Genomic DNA, 21,821 nt, shown 5'->3' with positions numbered 1-21,821 from the left:
CTCAACAGCAAGAACACAAAAATCCTCACCACTAGGCCATTGGGCAACATTATGATAATGGGAATAACATTAGCATCGTCAACAGTCATTATACTTGAATCAACAACTCTTGATACCAGCAATCAAGTAATCAAAAGATGTGTTTTATTGGGAAAATCAGCTGCCAGGTAACTCTCCAAGGTGTTAAAGAGCAAAGATGTCAATTTAAAGATGAAAGTACGCCTAACCCAAGCCATGGTCTTTTCAATTACCTGCTTGCCATTCATCTGAAAGTTAGAAAATGAATAATGTTTCCAGAAGAAAAACTGATGCCTTTTCCTCGTGTTGCAGGGAAAGAATATTCCATAGATTGCCAAGGAACAAATAAATATTTCTTTGGAAAAAGTGCAATAAGGGTGTTCATTAGAGGCATAGATGATGAGACTTCATCTCACATACTTAAGATACGTTGACAGGGGAAATCAGTTCTTGGAAAAAGACATGCTTGGAAAGGTAGAGAGTCAGTGAAAAGAGGAGACTCAATGAGATGGATTGACACAGTGTTTATAACAATGGATTGACACAGTGCCTAGAACAATGGACTAACCTGTAGCAGAGATGATGATGCAGACACAGGATAGGGAAGGGTTCACAGCCTTTGTTCCTAGGGTCCATATTAGTTATTGCCAACTTGACAACACCTAACAATAGCAAATACACACACAGTATATACAGCTGACTGTTATTCAACGATGTGAAGAAATGAAGGCCTGAAACATGCCAAATACCACAGAGAGACACCTTGTAAACATTATAACAGGTGAAATAACTCAGACATAAAAAGACATGACCACACTTATATGAAATAAGCAAACCAAAGATTATTAATCAAAACCAAAGATTGTTAACCAAGGTTGGGGCGGGGGGCAGTGGAGCAGGTGAGAGATAAGTTTGTGCAGAGGAACCGATAATAGTGGTAAAATAATTTGGAAAAGGTAGTAATAATTGTTGCATAGAAAGAATGTAAACAATGTTACTGAACTATTGCTATTGTCACTCACTGACAAATGAATTTTGAATTATAGCTACACTGTGAACCCAGAAGGAATCTGTTCCACAGTGGTGATAAGGCTGTGTCCTCTCAGGAAGATTATCACATGACCTATGGAGAGGCCTCTGCGTGAATTGGAACTGCTAAACTTTATGGGTGGTAGTCAAGCTCTTCACTGTTTGTATTACTGAGGCCTCTGTTACTGAATTAAACAAAAAAGGTTCAATGGGTGAATATTTAGTTGTGGTATTAGAAACAAAAAGAGACACTGAAATTTTTAGAGATACTAATTCATGTCAAGAAATTTAAAAAAATTTACCCATGTAGAATCTGTCAAACAGATTAATTTATCTTTATTCATTAATCCATGTGAGTTGAGTAAAATAATAGAACCTATTAAAGTCAGACATCAGCTTTTAGTTTATTTTAATAATGTTGTTGCCGTTGTGTACCTTGGGTTTGGAACTGACTAACTCCAATAGCTGACCCTCCATTGGATGGGGGAGGTTCAGAAGCAGTAAATTATATGGGAAGAGATTGCCATCATTCTCCTGTGGGGTAGCTGGTGGATTCTAGTTGTGTGTCTTCTAGATTGCAGAACAGCATCTTACTGCTAGGTCACCAGAGTTCCCTTGTTTAGGTAATAGTCATCATCTTGTAAGTGAGAGACCAAGACCGGCATTCTAATTTTAAAAATATTAAGGCAGAATTTCAGAGATGTTTACCCCATCACTTCAAAAGTCTCTGACTGGATTTATTAAAAATATATGCAAAAAGATGATAATGTAACATTTTTAAAATAATTTATGAATTCTCTATCACTGGTACTCTCAATCTAGTTTTTGTTGTTGAGGACCTCATGCACTTACTGCAGAGGGTCAAGGACTGCAGCCTTCAATATGGACTGAGGCTCAATATTAAGAAGACAAAAATTCTCACCACTGGACCAATCGGTAGCATCAGGATGAACGGCGAAGAGACTGAGATTGTTCACAGCTTCAGTTTGCTCGGCTCCACGGTCAAGACTCTTGGCACCAGTAGCCAGGAAATAAAAAAAACGTTCTGCGATGGGAAAGTGTGTGGTTAGGGACCTCTCCAAAATACTCAAGAGCAACAGTGTCTCTCTAGAGACTAAGGTCCGCCTGATACAGGCCATGGTTTTTGCAATCACTTGTTATGCATTAGAGAGTTGGACAATGACTAGGGAGGATAGGAGAATTGACACCTTTGAGTGGTAGTGCTGGAGAAGAGTATTGAATGTACCATGGACTGCCAAGAAAACAAACAGATTCATCGTAGAGAAGATTAAACCAGGCTGCTCCTTGGAGGCAAGGATTCTGGGGCTTCGTCTGACATACTTTGGACATGTTGTAAGGAGAGACAGGTCTTTAGAGAGGGACATCATGCTGGGTAGAGTGGAGAGACAGTGCAGAAGGGGAAGACCCTCTTTGAGGTGGATTGATTCAGTGACTGGGCTACTCGGGATGGGTTTGTCAGGGGCAATGAGATTGGCACAGGATAGAGCACGGTTTAGGGCTGTTGTACATAGGGTCACTATGAGTCGCAAATGACTCGACGGCACATAACAACAACATGTGTCATCAAGTCACCTGTGACTCATAGCAACCCTATGTACAATAGCTCATTGCCCTATCCTGTCTCCAACATGCCTACCCCATTTCCTCAGTTACTGTGCCAGTCCATCTCATCCAGGGTCTTCCTCTCCTGCACTATCCTTCCAAGCATGATGTCCCTCTGAAGGACTGGTCCCTCCTGACATGTGCCCAAAGTATGTGAGATAGAGCTTCAAAATCCTTGCCTCCAAGGAGAAACTTGGTTTCACTCTCTCCAAGACAGACATATTTGTTCTCCTGACAGTCCACAATATATTCAATACTTTTCTCCAGTATCACAGCTCAAAAGCATTGATTTTTCTTGTGTCAATTTTAGTCACTGTCCGGTTCTCTGATGCACGTAATTGTGAAAGCTGTGACCTGCATCAGGTGCACCTTAGTCTCTAGACTGTCATCATTTTTCCTTCCTAGCACTCCGGAGAGGTCTTGGCAGCAGCCTTCCCCAACGCAATTAGTTTTTTTATCTCATGATTGCTGGTTTCAAAAGTGCTGATTGTGGATTATGAAGCCAAGCAAGCCGATATTGTAAATTCAATCTATTCTCCATCTGTCTTGGTGCTGCCAATTGGCCTAGTAGTGAGAATCTTTTTGTTTTCCTCATGTTGAGCTTCAATCCATATTGAAGAGTAAAGTCCTTCACCTTCTGCAGCAAACACTTCAAGTCATCCTCAGTTTTGGCAAGAAAGGTTGTATAATCTGTCTAAGGCAAGTTGTTGATGAATCTTCCTTCAGTTATGATGTCACTTTGCTCCTCATAAAGTCTAACCTCCTAAGTTCTACACACAGCTTGAAAAGGTATGGAGACAGGATACATCCCTGACACATACATTCCTTTCCTGATTTTGGACCATGTGGTGTTTCCTTGATCTGTTCTGAGGAATTCTTCCTGGTTCAATTATAGGTTTTGCATGAGCACAATATGTTAATATATTTGAAAGATTAATCTAAGTTGTATAAGCATATATCCTATTTAAAAACATAGCGTGCTTATTATAACACTGAATGGAGAAAAGAACATATACACACATAGTTGGATTAAGAGAAAAAAATGCATTGGTTTATGTAGAAGATAAGGTTTCTGATTTTAGATCTCGTTAAAGGATTTCCCTTTGAAAATAGCCAGTAGATCCTGAATAGATAGTACACTGCAGTGAAACTGTCAGTCCATGACAGACTCCAGAGTTCAGAGTTTGTTTGGCTTCTTTAAGAACGTAAGGGACATGTGGTCAGGAGACAATATATTTCATAGATAAGAAAAGCATGCCCATTTTGAATTGAAGATTAGTTAATACAAATCCTCTAACATTAACACTAACTCTTGTATTTTATGTTAGCATTATAATGTCAGCACAGATTGTTGCCTATATCCTGAATTTCTGGAAAAATAATAAACCAGATTTAGAAGACATGCAGCTGGAATGCCTTCTGAAAGGGAGGATATTGTGACTGGCTCAGTAACTTTGGACACGCCCTCAGGAAAGATCATCCATTAGAAAAGAAGATCTCATTTCATAAACAATGTGCCAGGAAGCCTGTGAAAACTCTGACTAGGAGGGACTGACACAATGTCTCAACAACTAATTCAAACTTCTCAATGGAGATGTTTCAGCACTCTGCAATGTTTCCTTCTGTTGTTCATAAGGTTGGCCAGGAGTTGGAACTACTTAATGGCAACTAAGAAAAAAAAATAATAATTTTTCAATTTTATTCAGGAGAATGTTAGAAGAAAAACCAGTAAAGTATTTTCAAAAAGTCAGCCATGAAATAATAAAGCACATGGCATACATGAAATCTCCATGGGTTGGAATTGGCTTGACAGCAAGAGATGTTTGTTGTTGTTGCTGGGTGTTTAAAATTAAATTTAAAATATTTATTTTTATTTCTTATGTGCATATGTTTATAATTTATATGCCATTAATTCATTATTTTATAGACGTTTCAAAAGTGTGCAATCAAGTGAATAAATGTGAAACAAAGGAGGAAAAGATGCATAGGAGATCCCTGTTTTGTTTTGGTTTTTTTTGAGCAAGAAGGTAAAAGAACAAAACTGTTACTACTTATGAGGGATTGGCTTTTTATACCTTCACTTGTGGCAGAACAGAAATATCACCAAATATATTTTAAGCAAAATATCATACATTGAGTAGCAGAAAGGAAAAAAAAACCTTAAGAAATTAAACCCAGAAAGTCATATATAATACACAGGATCAGAGTGGAAAATGATTTGCAGGGAGGAGGATGTATATTTGGTTTCTGCACTGAAGTGAAGCACCTTTGACCAAGAATAGACAAAAAGAGAGCATAAAGGAAAAACAGAGAAGGTAAATAAGAAAGAGAGGCTTTCAGGTCTTCCCATCAAGAAATTAAAGCTCTGAAAAGTTCAGAGCAGAGGAGGATCTAACCGTGGGAGTCAGTCTTTGAAACTACACAACCCAGTGTCAGATTTTTACAGCCTCTTCTTGAACATAAGAACTGCTTCGTCCTCATGAGGTCACTCCAGTTTTATATAGAAATTACTTAACTAATGAATTCCCCACATGAGAAATCTCTAAAAAAATTGACTTCTAGTTAAAGTTCTATTAAGTATGAGACCCTGGCTAGTCTTCTTAGTGAAAAATACTTTTTCTATATTGCGGAGAAGGCTTACAAAGCTGAGAAAACATGGGTATGTGTCTAAGTTTGTGTAGAAAAATGGTTATCTTTGATGAAGGTTTACTGTCGCCGAAGCACATCTATGTCAATGCCGCTGCCCTCTCTTCACTTGTTCAGTAATCTAGGCTGTATCCATATAACCGTTCTTATTAACTCCTCCCAATCAATCATCACATCTCACTAATTGCACTGCCTGGATATGACTAGATATGTTCCCTGGGCACTGCATCAATCAGTAGTGTCTTAAACAGAATACATTGTGCCATGCATGTTTATATTCTGTGCCATGGCATAGACTTTAATTCTTAGGGATCCTAAGAGCACCTGATCTGAACCTTGCACTGTCCTGCCTCACAGTCCTGTCAGGCTGGACCCCATTGTTACAGGCACTGTGTCAAGCCATCTCATCGTGGGCCATCCTCTCTTTCTCTGACAATCCACCTTTCCAAGCATGATGTCTTTTCCCAAGGATGCGCCTTTCTCCCCAATATGTCCAATGTAAGTGAAACGAAGCTTCGCCATCATTGTCTCAAAGGAGTTCCGTGTTTGCATCTCTTGCAAGACAGATTTGGTTACTCTTTTGGCAAAAGAATATAGTAACCATGATACCAGCAGCCTCTAAGTAAATTCTCGGATCACTACTAACATGGTATCTACGCAAGAGTCAGACACATTTATTTAAAACGCAAACTTTCACAGCTTCTTCATGCCATTATTAGATCACTTCCTCCTGTCCCTTAGGTCAGAAAGTGAAACTATTTCCCCTACCCTGCTAGGTCTTGACTGATAAGCCTTCTGTTTATCTCTGTATAACATCTAAGTTAATTTTATTCTATCATTTCAACACTTGAAGCACCCTGGTCTTACTTGTAATTCTTAAAATAACTAATCACGTTCCTGTGTCCTGGATTTCATGTGTGCTGCTCCTTGTAATTGCCTTTGCTCTAACGCTGACTCTTTTCAATCACGTTCTTAGTAAAGTATCTCCTTCTCTAGAGGAGTCATGCAGAAAATATCATATTTTACACCTCTTCATTATACTCATGAAGTCTAAATTCATCGAAATCTTTATTCTTTCCTTTCTGCTAGACGTCATTGGAAAAAAACCCAGGTGAGTTGCATTCATATTTTCTTACTCAGAAATGGTGCTTAATAAATGGTTTTTAATGAAAATATTATATTATCAGTAAAGGCCATTAGTACTATGACATTATAATACTAATATTAATATTTATTATATAATAAATTCTTCAAGTGGTGATCATCATTTGTCTACTTGTTCAAAATAGCAATCATTAAAGTACTAGACATTTAAACTGTAAGCTCAGAAATTTTAGAGAATTACTCACCTTACAAGTTCTCGGGGATATTTGGAATATATGACAATACAGCCATTGTTGCAATGAGTGAATAAATTGACGATAATGCAATGTCTGATGATATTGGCAATGTGAGATATTACTGATGACACATGACAATATTACAACACATGACACCAGCAAGTTTCATTGTTTATGAATTCGGTCTAGTGTCTATGACAATATTAATTGCCAGTGCAAGATTTTGTTGACTGAATTGATGACAAAGTATTTAAAAAGTAGAACTAATGAAAATATGGATGGTGAGATACTCAAACTCGTATGCTGATGCTGGCGAACATTACTAAACTTGTCAATGTATGAACCATCACATGCATATTACTCAAAATCTGAGAGTTCACAAAGGTATCAGGATTCCTGCTCAAATGTAAAAATATACTGACAATAGAATAAAAGCAGTGAAACTACTTCTAAAGAAGACATTCTCTCACTACATTGCTCTCTTTCTGCACTTGGGTTTTTATTTGTTTATATTATGTACCTATTTGTTTACTTTTCTATTCTTTTATTTAATACTTTATGTGTTCATTAAAATTAAGTAACTTTTCAAATGTGCATGACACCAAATCAGTACTGAATAAGGAAATGGCAGTGAATAAATATTAAAGTAAATATGTGCTGAATAGAGGAGGAACCTGCAAAATGTGTGTGGGTGTTCCATTTCTCATTTGTTAGGGAAAGGAGCTAAAAGATACAGAAACAGGTTTCTAAATCTAGCAGGAAGTAATAATTAGCAAGAAAGATGCATGGAAAAAGTGGCATGGAGTTTTTAGTGGTGAATTTATTTCATTTGGTAACGGTCATCACTAGGTTTTCACCCTTGAAGATCTGCGAAGAGGCCGGAGGTTAGATAAAGCTACATCAGAATAAGTAAGACTGGCCGTTTTGTTAACACTAAAAAAGCTCACTCCACTGGTTGAGTACTGTATCACACACTAGACTAATATAGAGGGTTTGCATTATCTCTGGAATTGTTGTTGTTTTTGATTGTTGTCGAGTCAAGCAAACTCCCAGCAACCCTATAAACAAAAGACCAAACCTTTCTATAAAGATCGCCACTTATCAAAATTCATAGTTTCCAGAGGTATGTTGTTTAGGAAGTGGATGCCACTCCAGAGAGGGAATATAGAGAGGATATTATTATTATTCTCTTCCCCGGAGTGTTTGAGACTTATCTTGGTCATATACCTTAAAGAATTCTGAATGAAAAGAGTCCTTTAAGAAGCAGGATTAAAAGGTACTTTAAGGTAATATTTTAAGATCTAAGTTACGAACAAAACTGTGAACATTTTGTTCATCATTGATCTTTCTTTGAGTTCTAAAATATTATATTAAAATATATATAAAACACAATTTATATGAAGGATTATATGCAAACAAACAAAACAAAATTAAAAATGTGTGCTTATGAGTGAGTGTGTGTGTGTATGTGTGAAAGACACAAAGAGAGATCATATGTGTCTGAGTGTGTCCTCTTAAGTCTTGCATCTTGGACAAATAACTTTCCTCAACTTTTGCCTTGTGCCATACGCCTGGAGCAGATGAATCATAGTTTAAAATGCACCGTTTTGTTAGAAGTCCACCTTGACCTCCTGGAGAAGGTTGTGATGAAAGTCCTGTGATCAGAAGACAGCCAGTTCTTTTCCAAGTCCATTACTAGGTAAAGTACAAATTATATCAACAAAAATTATATTAGTTTTTATTACTTAAATAAAAATACTTGTTGGGAAACAAAGATGGAATAAGACTTAGAATACATCCATGTACAGCACTTGGAATTACGTAAAAAAGTGAATGAAAGAGTATTACTTTCAGTTCTAGTTTCTCACATTGGTTTGTCTGTGAGCACTGACACCTTGTCTTATTAAATAGCAGCCTCAGGTACAGGGTTAAATGTGTTGCCCTCTTACTCCTATTGCATTGCACTTTCTTTAAACACACTGATATATAAGAGGAGTTCTGGTGGTGCAGTGAGTGAACACTCTACTACTCACTGAAAATTTGGTGATAAAACTCACCAGCCACTACGCAGGACAAAAGTGTGGCAGTCTGTATCCATAAAGATATCCACTTCATGAACCTTTGGGGCAGTTATATTCTGTCCTATTGGGTCACTAGGTTTAAGAGATTTCTCTGGGGCAATGGGTTCCTTTTTTGCTGTTGTTTTAATATAAATATATGTCTTTGCTTAAGTATGAGAAGCTGAATTAAAAGAACTGTAATATGGTACACTTTCTTGCTTTTGAAAACCCAAAAATGGACATTGAGGCTCACCTATTTGCATATATTTTTTTAAACAGACCAGCTAGTCATTCAATCTATACATTGTTCTTCTTTTCTCTTGGAAATTTCCGTAACAGTTTTGTGATAGAACACAGGAAGGGAGGAAATAAGAGTTTGCATATAACTTACACTTAGACATTCTTGTGTTAACCTCAGGAACATAGACCCACACTGGGCAGATGAAGTTTATAAAGCTTGGTCACTGAAGGTAATTGCTGTTAATAATTCATTAAGAATTCTTCTTTTCTCTATCAGAAAAACTTATTTACTACTTCAACCATTTTCCTCAAGCGTTATAATTGGAGATGGAGAAAAGGCACACATGATTTTATGAGCAATAACAACTAAGCCTTGTATAGTATTTTACAACGTGTAAAGCAGTTTTCACAAGCGTAATTCTCTCCTCATTGCCACAGTAATAGTTAGGTGTTATTAAGATCATCCACATTTTACTAATGAGGGACCTAAATGGTAAAACTCATAAATTCAGTGTGTGGGTATATCAATAAAGCCAGAGGAAATTACTTAAATGAGTAGAAGTTTATTGTTTATGCAATGAATAATCCAAATAAGCAGTGGACACTCCTGGGTCACAAGTTCAAAGCTGTGACCACCAATATCACTCAAATTCTTCCTTGTCATCGTGGCTATGATGAGGTGAATGCATCCTTGCAAGAAGATGGAAATGGAGAAGAGACTGCTGCTGAAGCACAAAATAAAAGCCTGCCCAAGAGCTGCTGTCTCACTGAATCCACTGGTGCCTGCTTTCTAAGCTTGTCCCTCCTGTTAATAAGGTCCCTGCTCGCCAAAATGGGCCTTCCTCTGTAACGCGACTTAGGGATGACAATGTGGCTGAAGGTTGGTTCAGTAACCGCCATCCCTCCAACAAGAGCATAAAGGAGCTATAATTTATATTTTCTTTCTTTGCCATTCATTATGGTAATTATACCACATAGCTCATCATTGAAAATGGATTGAGAATGGAGAGAAAGAGAAACAGTGTATGTATTGAGAATATGTGTGTGTGTGTGTGTGATGGGGGTTGGGGGGGAACTTTGCATTTCTATAAACACCTATGTGTTTGCAAATAAATAAAATTTATAATATTCTGGTGTTAGCTTAAAGTTGGCTTTTTTAGTCATTATCTTTGCCCACTCTGGTATCCAGCTACATCAATTGCAGACACAATTCTTGCAAATCATCAACAGCTGTAGGACTAGGATGAGAGAGAAAGAGAAAAAGTGAGAGAGAGTGCTTCTCACACTGAGTGGCAGGTTTTGAGAAAGACTGAAGCAAGACCCTGGTGGCGAGTCTGGAATTGCTGTGGAGAAACGGTGGCAAAGTGTAACCAGAGGAGCCCTGAGATAAAGGCTGCAGTTAAAGGTTTTCACTGTTCTTTCTGGATGACAGAAGAAAAGCTGACTTATAAATGCTCTGAGGCAAATTGTGGTGGAAGATTTGGATCTGTGCTGCTGAACTGGAGTGGCACTGTCATTCACGAGTAATTGTGTTTTGCTGTTAATCTGGCTTGGAATTATTGAACTGAACCTGAATTTGCATTGGGTGACATTCTTTGTCTCCTCCACTATTTCCCTAATAAACTTATTTCCCTAATAAACCCCACTCTCGGTAACACAACTGTGAGTAAAGTCTGTGAGTCAGTATTGAATATCGGGCCTGAATGATTGGTCAAAATAGGTGCAGGAACATGGGGGCTGGTGTGTCTGACACAGCAGCTATCAACAATTGCATGACTTTCATCCTTTCTCCAAGTTCATAGGGTTTCTGGAGGCAAACTATTTATGGAAGTGGATGCCACTCCTGCTTCCAAACCTGCTTTAATCTGGGAGCTCCACCAAACAGTGTCCACCATCGGTAACCGTTATGGAATTTGACACCACAATGGCACAAGGTTCAGCATCACAGCAACTCCAGGTTACCTCAGTATAGCATATTGACAGAAGAGAGCTGGACCACTTAGAAGAATGTTCCTCCAAAAAGTAATAACAACGGACTTTTAAACACAAAGGCCCTCCCAGAGATCTTGTTGAAGTTAAACATGAGGCTTAAATGAAAAGGGGAAAAAAAGACAAAAAAAATCTCCAAAAAATCCAATATAGTATGCTTTTGTTGGTATGTGCCGTTAAGTCACCTGCAACATATAGCGACCCTCTGTACAGCAGCTCTGAACCCTTCCCTGTCATGGACCAGTCTCACTAATTCCAACACATCAACCCCCACTGCCCCAGTTACTGTATCAATACATCTCATCTGGGGTCTCCCTCTCCTGTGCTGTCCTTCCACCCTTCCAACCAGGATGTCCTTCTCCAAGTAACAATCTTAACATATTTTTTATGCCCATCAATCTCTGTCCTTATTTTATTAGACTTGCATCACTGAAGACTGTTTATTTTATTGATTCTACAAATAATAGAATCAAATTTGATTGCCTCAATTTTTAAGATTACACAGTTTAGTTTCCCAAAGCCAATTGCTTTGACTTGAAACTGCTAAGACATCAGTTCCGTTTGTAGATATCTTCCTCATCCAGATCATTTGCTCTATACTTCAGTCTTGCTTTTTTTTATATATATATATTTTCCCATAACTGAAGATTCTAATTGAATATGCTCCTTTCCTCTTAATCCTTACAGGTTTAAAGGAATCCTCTTTTTGAGTAATCTCTTTCACTAAAGTACTGAATGTACAACCATGCTATTTTACCGAGCAGCTAAATTTTAATATATGCTGTGCTTTGTTTAACATGTTTTGGTATTACGACTTCACTAGAATGAAAGCTTCATAAAATGAGATGACATATTTTAGGAAGCAGTCATGTAATTCACCTCATCATCTATATTACAAAGCTTGTTTGAAGTCCATCAGTGATAATCGTTTACTATACATTTGGAAGCACAGATGTCCAAAACCCCGAGTATGACTATTCATATGTAGTGATGTGTTATGAATATTAATAAGCTATCTTTAATAAATTTCTGTGTCCTTAACTCACCATCAGTGACTCAGAATGTAGTTAACATGTGGTTTTATTTTTCCCTCTTGGGATTAGTATAAGTGAAGTAATGCACTCACACTGCCCACCCAAGTATCAACTACTTTGACTTCAAGTTATTATGCCATCTCTTCAGTGAACTCATTGTTTACCCTGATTTCTATTTAAAATGTCCACTATATTGTTGGCCTAGTGGGTAAGGATTTGCACTGCCAATGCAAAGTAAAGCAATTTGAATTCACCAGCTGCTCAGTGGGAGAAAATAAGCAATAACCTCCCCTGGTATTTACAACTTCTGGAAACTTGCTGGAGAAGGTCAGCTGTGAGTTAGTTCTGATTCGAGGGTACATAACAACTACATATTTGCTTTCTTATAAGCACAAAGACAAAGAACAATTCTTCCACTGACAGATGATTAGTTAACTCACCTTTTAAGATTTACTTGCTATGTGTCAGGTATTATGTCTCATAGAGTGGGGAGGGTGTGTGTATGTGAGTGTGTACACTTCATTTTTACCAGCTCTTAAGAGGAACAGCCTATTCTTACTTGTGCTTCACAAATATGGAAACCAACCGTAAAGAGTTTAAATAACTTGGCAAGCTTAATTAGCTAGAAAATAGGAGAACTCAAGGCCCAGTTTAACTTACTACAGTTGTTAACTTCTGCCTTCTACATATTTACTTACTGCACAGATTGGGCTACTCTCTGCTATGTTTTCATGAAACCTTGTCAAGTCCCTTTACCAGATACAGATAACTTTCACAATACACATATGACTATATGCTGGAAACATTTAACTTCCCTGTGTGAAGGTGTGATAATAAAACTGTAATAGAAATGATGTTGTCTCTGACTTTCCTGGAGTATACCAGTGTTTCACCCATGTGTCAGAGGAGATGTGTAAGAGCAAGACACACCTTATTCCATCTTCTTTAACACAGGGACAAGCATAAAAGTAAATAAAGAAATAACATACTGAGAATGAGCAGCCAACTCTGCAACTGAACTGTACATATATTTTTTTAATATATTCTAATTTTTAAAGCTTCCATTGGCATATACCATAGGAAATTGTGCTTCTAATTCAAAAGTGATACCTTGCTGTACAATCAAATCTACAAGCTGCTTCATGAAGAAAAGATGAGGCATCTCCTACCAAGCAATTTGCAGGCTCCAAAAAACTACTGAAGAGTCAGGTTTACAGGCTTTAACTTGATGGCAATGAGTTAGTGAGTGGGGGAAATATTAGTAACACTAAAGAGCTAGGGGATAAATGTTTAAAATAATATATTCAAATATTGCCTATGCTTTTGCCTCTTTGAGTGCCTTCAAAGAAAATATTTTGAAAAGTATTAACAACATGTATCTCAGGGCCCGAGGGTTATATGAGTATACTCATTTGTTTCCTATTTTTCACTAAGCTATTGTTCTACACTCTTTATAGATTTTGTGCTAATCTATTCCAATGTGCCCAAATTAAAACAAGACATTCTTCAAATTTTACTTGAGAGATCTAAAAAAAGGCAATATTTTTAAAATATGTACTCATAAGATGCTCACTACTTACATTAATCTCCACATTTAAAGATATAATGGATGATTCCATATAAAATTTCTAGCAGTCTTTTTAATGCGAATAAACAATGAAAAGATGGAATCAACTCAAGTGATCACCAGTGGATAAATGAGTAATAAAAATATGGTATCTGTATTTTGTTATTGTTATTGTTGCTATGTGCCAAGCCACCTGTGACTCTGCTGCCCTGTGTATTCTGAACTTTGTCTTATCCTGAGACAGTCTCACTGATTCCAACACATCTACCCCCATCAAGGAGTTACCATGTCAATTCATCTCATCCGAGGTCTTTCTCTCCTACACTGCCACTGCATCCTTCCAAGTATTACGTCCTTCTCCAAGGATTGGTCAGTCTTGGCCAAGTTCCCAAAGTATATGAGATGGAGCTTAAAAATCCTTGCTTCCAAGAAGAAATTTGATTTCACCTTGCCAAGACAGACCTGTTTATTTTCTTGGTGGTTCATGGTGTGTTCAACATTCTTCTCCAGCACCACGACTCCAAGGCATCCACTATTCTTCTGTCATCTTCAGTCATTGTACTATTGCACTGATATACAGCAAGTAATTGCAAAGAATATGGCCAGGATCAGGTGAACCTTAGGCTCTAGACTGACATCCTTACTCTTTAGCACTTTGGTGAGGTCTCTGACAGCAGACTTCCCCAATGCAATTCTTTGTTTGATTTCTTGATTGCTAGTGCCAAGAGTGTTGGTTGTGGAGTCCAGCAAGCTGAAATTGTTAACAACCTCAATCTCCATCTATCACGGTCAAGTGGTGAGAATCTTTGTCTTTTTGATATTGCACTTCAATTCATATTAAAAGACTACAATCCTTGACCTTTGCAGTAAACGTGTCTGATCTTCAGTTTCAGCAAGCAAGGCTGTGTCATCTACATATCACAGGTTGTTGGTGAGTCTTCCTCCAGTCCTGATGCCACATTGCTCTGAATAAAATCCAAACTCCTGAATGATCTATTCTGATAGAAAAGATATGGAGACAGAACACATTCCTGATGTAGTCCTTTCCTGATTTTGAACCATGAGTGTTTCCTTGCTCTGTTTTGAGGACTGCTTCGTGTTCAAGTATAGATTTTGCATGAGCACAATCATGTTTTCTGAGATTACTATTCTTCTCAAAGTTAGACACAATTTGTTGTGATCCACAGTGTCATTTGCAGGTGTTTACAAATCTATAGTGTATGTTTGTGTCTATTGTTACGTACTAGTGTGTCAGATCTGAGCCATAGCTAACCCTCCAGTAGGTTTGCAAAGACAATAAATTGCACAGGAGGAGATTGTCCAAATCTCTCGCATGGTGCACCTGATTCAAACTATATGTCTTTAAGTTAGCAGAGCAGTTTCTTAACACTAGGGCACCAGAGTTCCTTATGTGTGTGTGTATGTCGATGAGGCCTTGAATAGTAATGAACAAAGACCAGATGCGTTGTGGAAAGATATCAAGACTATCATCCATGAAGAATGCAGAAGGTCATTACAAAGGCAGAGGAAGATGAAAAGAGCAAAGTGGATGTCAGAAGAGACTCTGAGTATGACATTAGAATGCTGAGAAGCCCAAGCAAAGGGAAAATATCAGTATTTAAGAAGCTGAACAGAAGATTTCAAAATGCAGCTCAGGAAAACAAACCAAAGTATTATATTGAAATACGCAAAGAGCTGGAGTTAGAAAATCAAAAAGGACCATCTTGCTCAGCATTTCTTAAGCTGAAAGAACTGAAGAACAAATTCAGGCTTCAAGTTGCAATACTTAAGGATGCCAAGCACAGAATATTGAATGATCCAGAAAACATCTAAAGAAGATGACAGAAGTAAATAGAATCACTGTTCCAAAAAGATTTGACTGGAACAGAAGTATTTTGTAAGGCACATATGATTAAGAGGGAATATTTTTGAAGGAGAATATTCAAGTTGCTCAGAAGAAACTGGCAAAATACAATGCCACAGGAATTGATGGAATACGAATTGGCACATTTGAACAAACAGATGTTTCCCTGGGCATGCTCAACAGGTTGGGCTAAGAAATCTGGAGGACAACCACCTGGCCAACTGACTGGAAGAGATCCATATTTATTCCCCATTCCAAAAAAAGGTGACCTGACACAATTTGGAAATCTTCAAACAATGTCACCAATATCATATACAAGCAAAATCCTGTTGAAGATTACTGAAAAATGACTCAAATTGTATATCAACAGAGAAATACCAAAAATATAAGCTTGGTTTATAAGAGACTGTGAAACTAAGGACATAATAGTCAATGCCAAATGGATCTTAGGTGAGAGCAGAAAGTACAAGAGGAATGTCTGTGTTTCACTGATTTTTGCAAAGGCAATTGTCTGTGTGTTTCACAACAAATACTGGCTAAACTTGAGAATAATGGGATTCCCAGAACACTTGATTGGGCTCATGCAAAATTTATTCTTGGATTAAAATGTAGTCTTCAGAACAGAGCAAGAAAACATAACATGGTTCAAAATTAGGAAAATGGTGCTTCAGGAAAAGAGTCATTAAGAAATGAAATGGTATATTGTGGTTCGCAAATTAGCTGCAAAAAAAAGTATTAAAGAGCTAGATGCAATCTTGAATATTAAGATGTACCTTTCCCAAGGTATGATATTTTCAGTTGCCTCAAACACAAGCAAAATCTCAGCAATCAATAAGGAATATCAAACAGTGTTGCATTTGAATCGCAGAATTAGAAATGAATGTTGAATATACTATGGATTTTCAGAAGATTTTATCTATCTTGGAAAAGTGTAGTCTTCTAAAGCGTAGCATTCTATAGAATGCTGTTCAGCAGGGAGTATTGTCAGACTTAATTTTTGTACTTTGACGGTGTTAACAGGGGTTAGTCCCTGGAAAACTATATCATGCTTGATTTAAAAAAAAAAAAAAAGACAGAAAGAAAACTCTCAGTAAGATAGCCTGAGAGAGACATTAACAATGAGCTCAAACACAACAACAACAAAAATGATTTAAAAATATATAAGAATCCAGCAAACAAAAACCACAAAAGGTTTGAAGGAGTATCCTTTTCCAATTTAAAGAAGAGAAAACTTTTATTTAGGCTTATTAAGTAATTTTTTTTAAAAAAATAATTAAATATTCATTATAATTTTTCCTTAAACAGTGTTGTTGTTGTTGTTGATTGCCTTCTTGTAGAGCACAACTCATAGCGACCACATGAACAAAGGGCCTGAAGCCCCTCTAAAACTATGGGCATTTATCTAAGTTCACAGAGTTCTTGGAGGCATGTTTTAGTTAAGGAAAAAAATTGACCTAGAAAAGAACTTTTACCTTGAAAAGAAACAATTTACATAACAATAGATGTGTTAAAAGTAGCAAATAAGTCAGAATGACAATCTGCACTGAGTGAATTGAGGAATATAAACAGTCATGTATTTATTTTCAAAATCATTGAAACCCTTTAAAGCCCTGGTTGTTCAACAGTTTAATTACTGAGTCATTAACTGAAAATGTTTTAGTCCATCATTCCCTATTAGGGAGAAAGTTGAGGCTTTGGTGGATTTTTAGATTCATGGAAACCTTATGGAAAAGTTCTCGATAAGGTCACTGTAAGTTGGAATTGACTCAAGGACAATCAGATTTTGAAAAACCTACTGATGGTTTGTTTGTTTGTTTGTTTGTTTTTATTTTAAAAGTTGCATTAACAGTTTTCTTTTTTCATTTAGAAAAGCTTAACTATTTTATTCCTCGATTTAAGACGTTCTCAATATTCCTAAATTATGTTGTTGTTGTATACCATAGAGCTGGGATGGACCCCTAGCTGACCCCCCGGAAGGTTTTCAGCGGTAGCTAATCCCATGGGAGGATTATTTATAAATCCTTATAGAACTAAATGGATCATATATAATAAGAAAGCAGATGCTTCAGAAAAAAATCCCAATAACCATAGGTGATATTCAGACACAAAGTTTCTATAATACAGACAGAAAGAGTTGTCATTTACTCAGGCAACAGAATATATTAGCGGAATCTGACCCTTTTCTTATGTTTAAATCTTGAAATTTACACTAACTGTTGACTTGGAAGGTTAGCTCCACTAGTTGTTTGATTGACATTTATCATTTGTTGATCTATTTTGTTTCTTACATTGTCCTTATAGCTTATTAAAAATCCTGGTTCTTAATGGAAAAATGCAAGTCTAGTAGGACACATAGTAATCCTATGAACAACAGATCTGAAACCTGTCCTATTAAGTATCATTCTCACAGATTAGAGCCCATTGTGACAGTCATTGTGTCAATTTACCTGGTTCAAGATCTTTCACTGATCCTCTACATTTTTTAGTATCATGTTCCTTTCCAAATAATAGCCTCTCCTAGCAACATACCTGAAGTAGGAACATCTTTTATCATCTTTTACCTCCAAAGAACACTCTAGCTACTCCCTCTCCAAGACATATCCATTTCTTCTTTTGGCTGTCCTTGGGATGTTCAGTGCTCTTCTCAAACACCACAGCTCAAAGCCAACAATTCTTCTTCAGTCATCCTTATTCATTGTCCACTTCTGAGATATATAACAAGGCATTAGAAAGACCATGGCCTGAATCAGATACACCTCAGTCCTTAAACTAGCATCCTTACTCCCCAATAATTTGTAGAGGTCCCTAAATGTGGACTTTTCCAGTTTAATACATCTTTTGGTTTCCTGACTACTGGTACCAAGGGTGTTAATTGTGGATCCAAGCAAGATGAAGTTGTTGATGTTTTTCATCTTTTCTTCATCTTTAATGATGTTCGGAAAAATCTTTGTTTTCTTGGCAGTGAGATGCAATCCATATTAAAGAATGTATTCTTTGATCTTCTGCAACAAGTGTGTCAAGTCCTCATTTTCAGCCAGCAGATAATGTGGTGTCATCTGTATCATGCAAGCTATTGATGAGTCTCCCACTGATCATAATGTCATATTCCTTTTCATAGGTCCAGCTTCTCCAGTAATTTGTACAGCATAGAGATTGAATCTGGAGAGATAATATAATCTTTATGCACTGTCTTTCTAACTTTAAACCATGAAGTGTTTCCTAGCCTCCTGGTCTAGGTATAGGTTTTTGCATGAGTACAATTAAGTTATCTAGGATTCCAATTCTTCTCAATGTTATCCATATCTTGTTATGATCCCACAGTTTAATGCTTTTGCATAGTCAATAAAGCATAAATAGACATTCTTCTAGTATTTCTTACTTTTATCCAGGATCCATCCAATTTCAGCAATGATATTCCTGGTGCCATGGCCCCTTCTAAATCCTCCTTGAGCTTCTGGAATTTCCCTGTCTATGTACTGTTATAAACATTTTTGAATGATCTTTAGCAATATATTGCTTGAATGGGATATTAGTAATATTATTTAATAGTTTCCATGTTCTGCCGAATCATCTTTATTGGAAATGGGAACAAAAATGTATCTCTTCCAACCCGCTGGCCAGACAGCTATCCTCCAATTTTCCTGTTATACCTTGGTAAGCACATCCAGGGCTGCATCTTATAATTGAAACAAGTCAATTGATATCCCATTGATTTTCGGGGCCTTGATTTTTGCCAATGTGGTCAATGCAGTTTCTGCACCCTCCTTCATTACCATTGGCTGATGCTCATTTGATATTTCCTGAAAATTTTCAGTGACAATCAGTTGTTTTGGGTACTTGGATTCTGTGTATTCCCTCCATCATCTTTTGATCTTCAATATATTTCCCACAGCAACTTTCAATATTATCACTCACTTAAATTTGTTTTTTAGTTCTCTCATCTTGAAAAATGCAGATTGAATTCTTCCCTTTTTTACTCTTTAATTCCATATCTGTGCACATTACATTATAATACTTTGCCTTGTCTTCTTGAGCTGCCCTTTGAAATCTTCTGATTAGCTCTTTTATTTTGGCATGTTTTCCTTTTGTTTTGGTTTTTCAAAGCTCTAATGCAATTTTTAGAACCTCTTCTGACATTCATTTTGTTTTTTTCTTTCTCCTATATCTTTGTAGTTACCTTTTAATTTCTTGATGAATGATATTCTTTATATCATGCCATAAGTCTTCTAGACTTTGATCATTGTTGTCAGTGCTTCAAACCTATTATTAAGATGATCTTAAAATTCATATGGAATAGATTCCAGATCATTTCTTGGTTCTCATGGACTTACTTTTATTTTCTTTGGCATCAATTTAATTTGCACATGAGTATTTGATGGTCTGACCGACAGTCGGCCTCTGGCCTAATTTTGACTGTGGATATTAAGCTTCTCCAACAATTTCTTACACAAATGTTGTCAATCTGATTCCTATGACGACCATCAGATGAAGTCGATGTATATAGTCACTGTTTGTGTCTTTAAAAAAAGATGTTTGCAATGAATGGATCATTGAAAATATTAAATTTGATCATTGTATTTCCAGTCCTAGTTGTATCACCAAGCCTATATCTTCCAATTACTACTCCTTCTTCACTGTTTCCAACTTTTTCATTTCAGTCACCAATTATTATTAATGCATCTTGATTGCATGTTCAGCCAATTTTAGACTAGATGACACGGTTAAAAAAACCCCGCATTTTCTTCCCCTTTATCTCTAGATGTAGGAGTGTACATTTGAATAATATTTGTATTAATAGGTCTTCCTTGTAAGGGTGTAGATAATATCCTATTACTCAAACATTGTATTTAAGGATAGAACTTGAAATTAACTTATTTTTTTACAATTAATGCAACATAATTGTTATTCTGTTGTTCATTCTCAGCATAGTATATCATGTGATTATCGGATTCAAAGTGGCCAAAGCTAGTCTATTTCATCTCACTAATGCTTAGAACATCAATGTTCATGTTTTTCATTTCATTTTTCACAACTTCTAGTTTTCCAACCTCCAAACTATGTATATTCTGTGTTCCAACTATTAAATAATCTTTGCAATAGTTTTTCCTTATTTTGACCAACTTTAAATATGGATTCTACCATTATTGCTATAACTATCCACTTTCCTCTATTATGTAGAGGGTTTTCAGAGGCCTGTTATTTAAAAAGTGAACGCCCAATCCTGCTTCTTATTCTGTCTCTTGGATTAAAACCTGTCCACTTTGGGTAACCCTTGTGACATTTTATATGCCAGTAGAATAGTTTCCACTATCACAGAGACCCACAAGTTATCTCAGCACAGCAAAATGAGATAAGTGCTATATCTATTAGAACAATTTTTCCTCAAAACACAACAAACTGACAATTTAGTTTGTAACTGTAACAGCAAATGAGTTTTCAGACTAGGCTCAACCAACTTTAAATTTCAAAGGCCCGCCTGTTTTTGTCATCATTATTGTTTTTATGTGCCATTGAGTCACCTGCAACTCATAGCTATGTAAAATAGCTGTGAAGTCAGCCCCATCCTAAGCCAGTCTCATTGACTCTGACACACCTATCCCTGTTAATCTTGATATTCTATCAATCCATCTCATCCAGGGTCTTCTTCTCTGCACTGTTTCACCACTCTTCCAAGCTACTGGATACATGCCCAAAGTAGATAAGACAGAGCTTCAAAAATCCTAGACTCCAAGGAGAAACTTGGTTTCACCCTCTCCAAGACTAATGTATTTGTTTTCTTGGCTGTTCATGGTATGTTCAAGATTCTTCTCTAGCACCACGACTTAAAGGCATCAATTCTTCTATCATTCTTAGTCATAACCCACCTCTTTGATGCTGGGTTCTAATTGGTTTTAAATAAGAGGTTTCCAGCCAACAACTAATTGTTAATTAAATAAAAATTACTGAACTGCTGACACCTGATTACTAAGTAAATAAAAATGGCCTATATTACAGAATTTTAAAAAAATTAAGTAATTATCTATCAATCAATCTATCTATCTATCTATCTATCTATCTATCTATCTATCTATCTATCTATCTTGTTGTTGATTGCCTGCAAGTCAAGCAAGACTCATAGTGACCCTATGAACGAAAGGCCTGAAGCCCCTCTACAACTATTGGCTTTTATCAAAGATCATAGAGATTCCATAAGCATGTTGTTTAGGAAGTGGAACTATTTTTGCTTCCAAACCAGTCATTCAGTGTATGTGCGTGTGTGTGTATAACTTTTAAGGTCTAAGTAAAACGCAATTATTAAAAGAATTCCAATTAATACCATCGTGACAAATCTTATAAAATTACAACTACTTTTGTTTCTAATTAAAAAAGTAATCATTCTCTATAAAACCAGCAATATGTTATCCTTAAAAA

This window comes from Elephantulus edwardii, unplaced genomic scaffold (assembly GCF_000299155.1).
Source record: "Elephantulus edwardii isolate Elephantulus edwardi_28Jun2011 unplaced genomic scaffold, EleEdw1.0 scaffold00018, whole genome shotgun sequence".
In the NCBI taxonomy this organism is placed as follows: domain Eukaryota; kingdom Metazoa; phylum Chordata; class Mammalia; order Macroscelidea; family Macroscelididae; genus Elephantulus; species Elephantulus edwardii.
The sequence above is the reverse complement of the archived record's forward strand: the minus strand, read 5'-3'. Positions refer to the sequence as shown.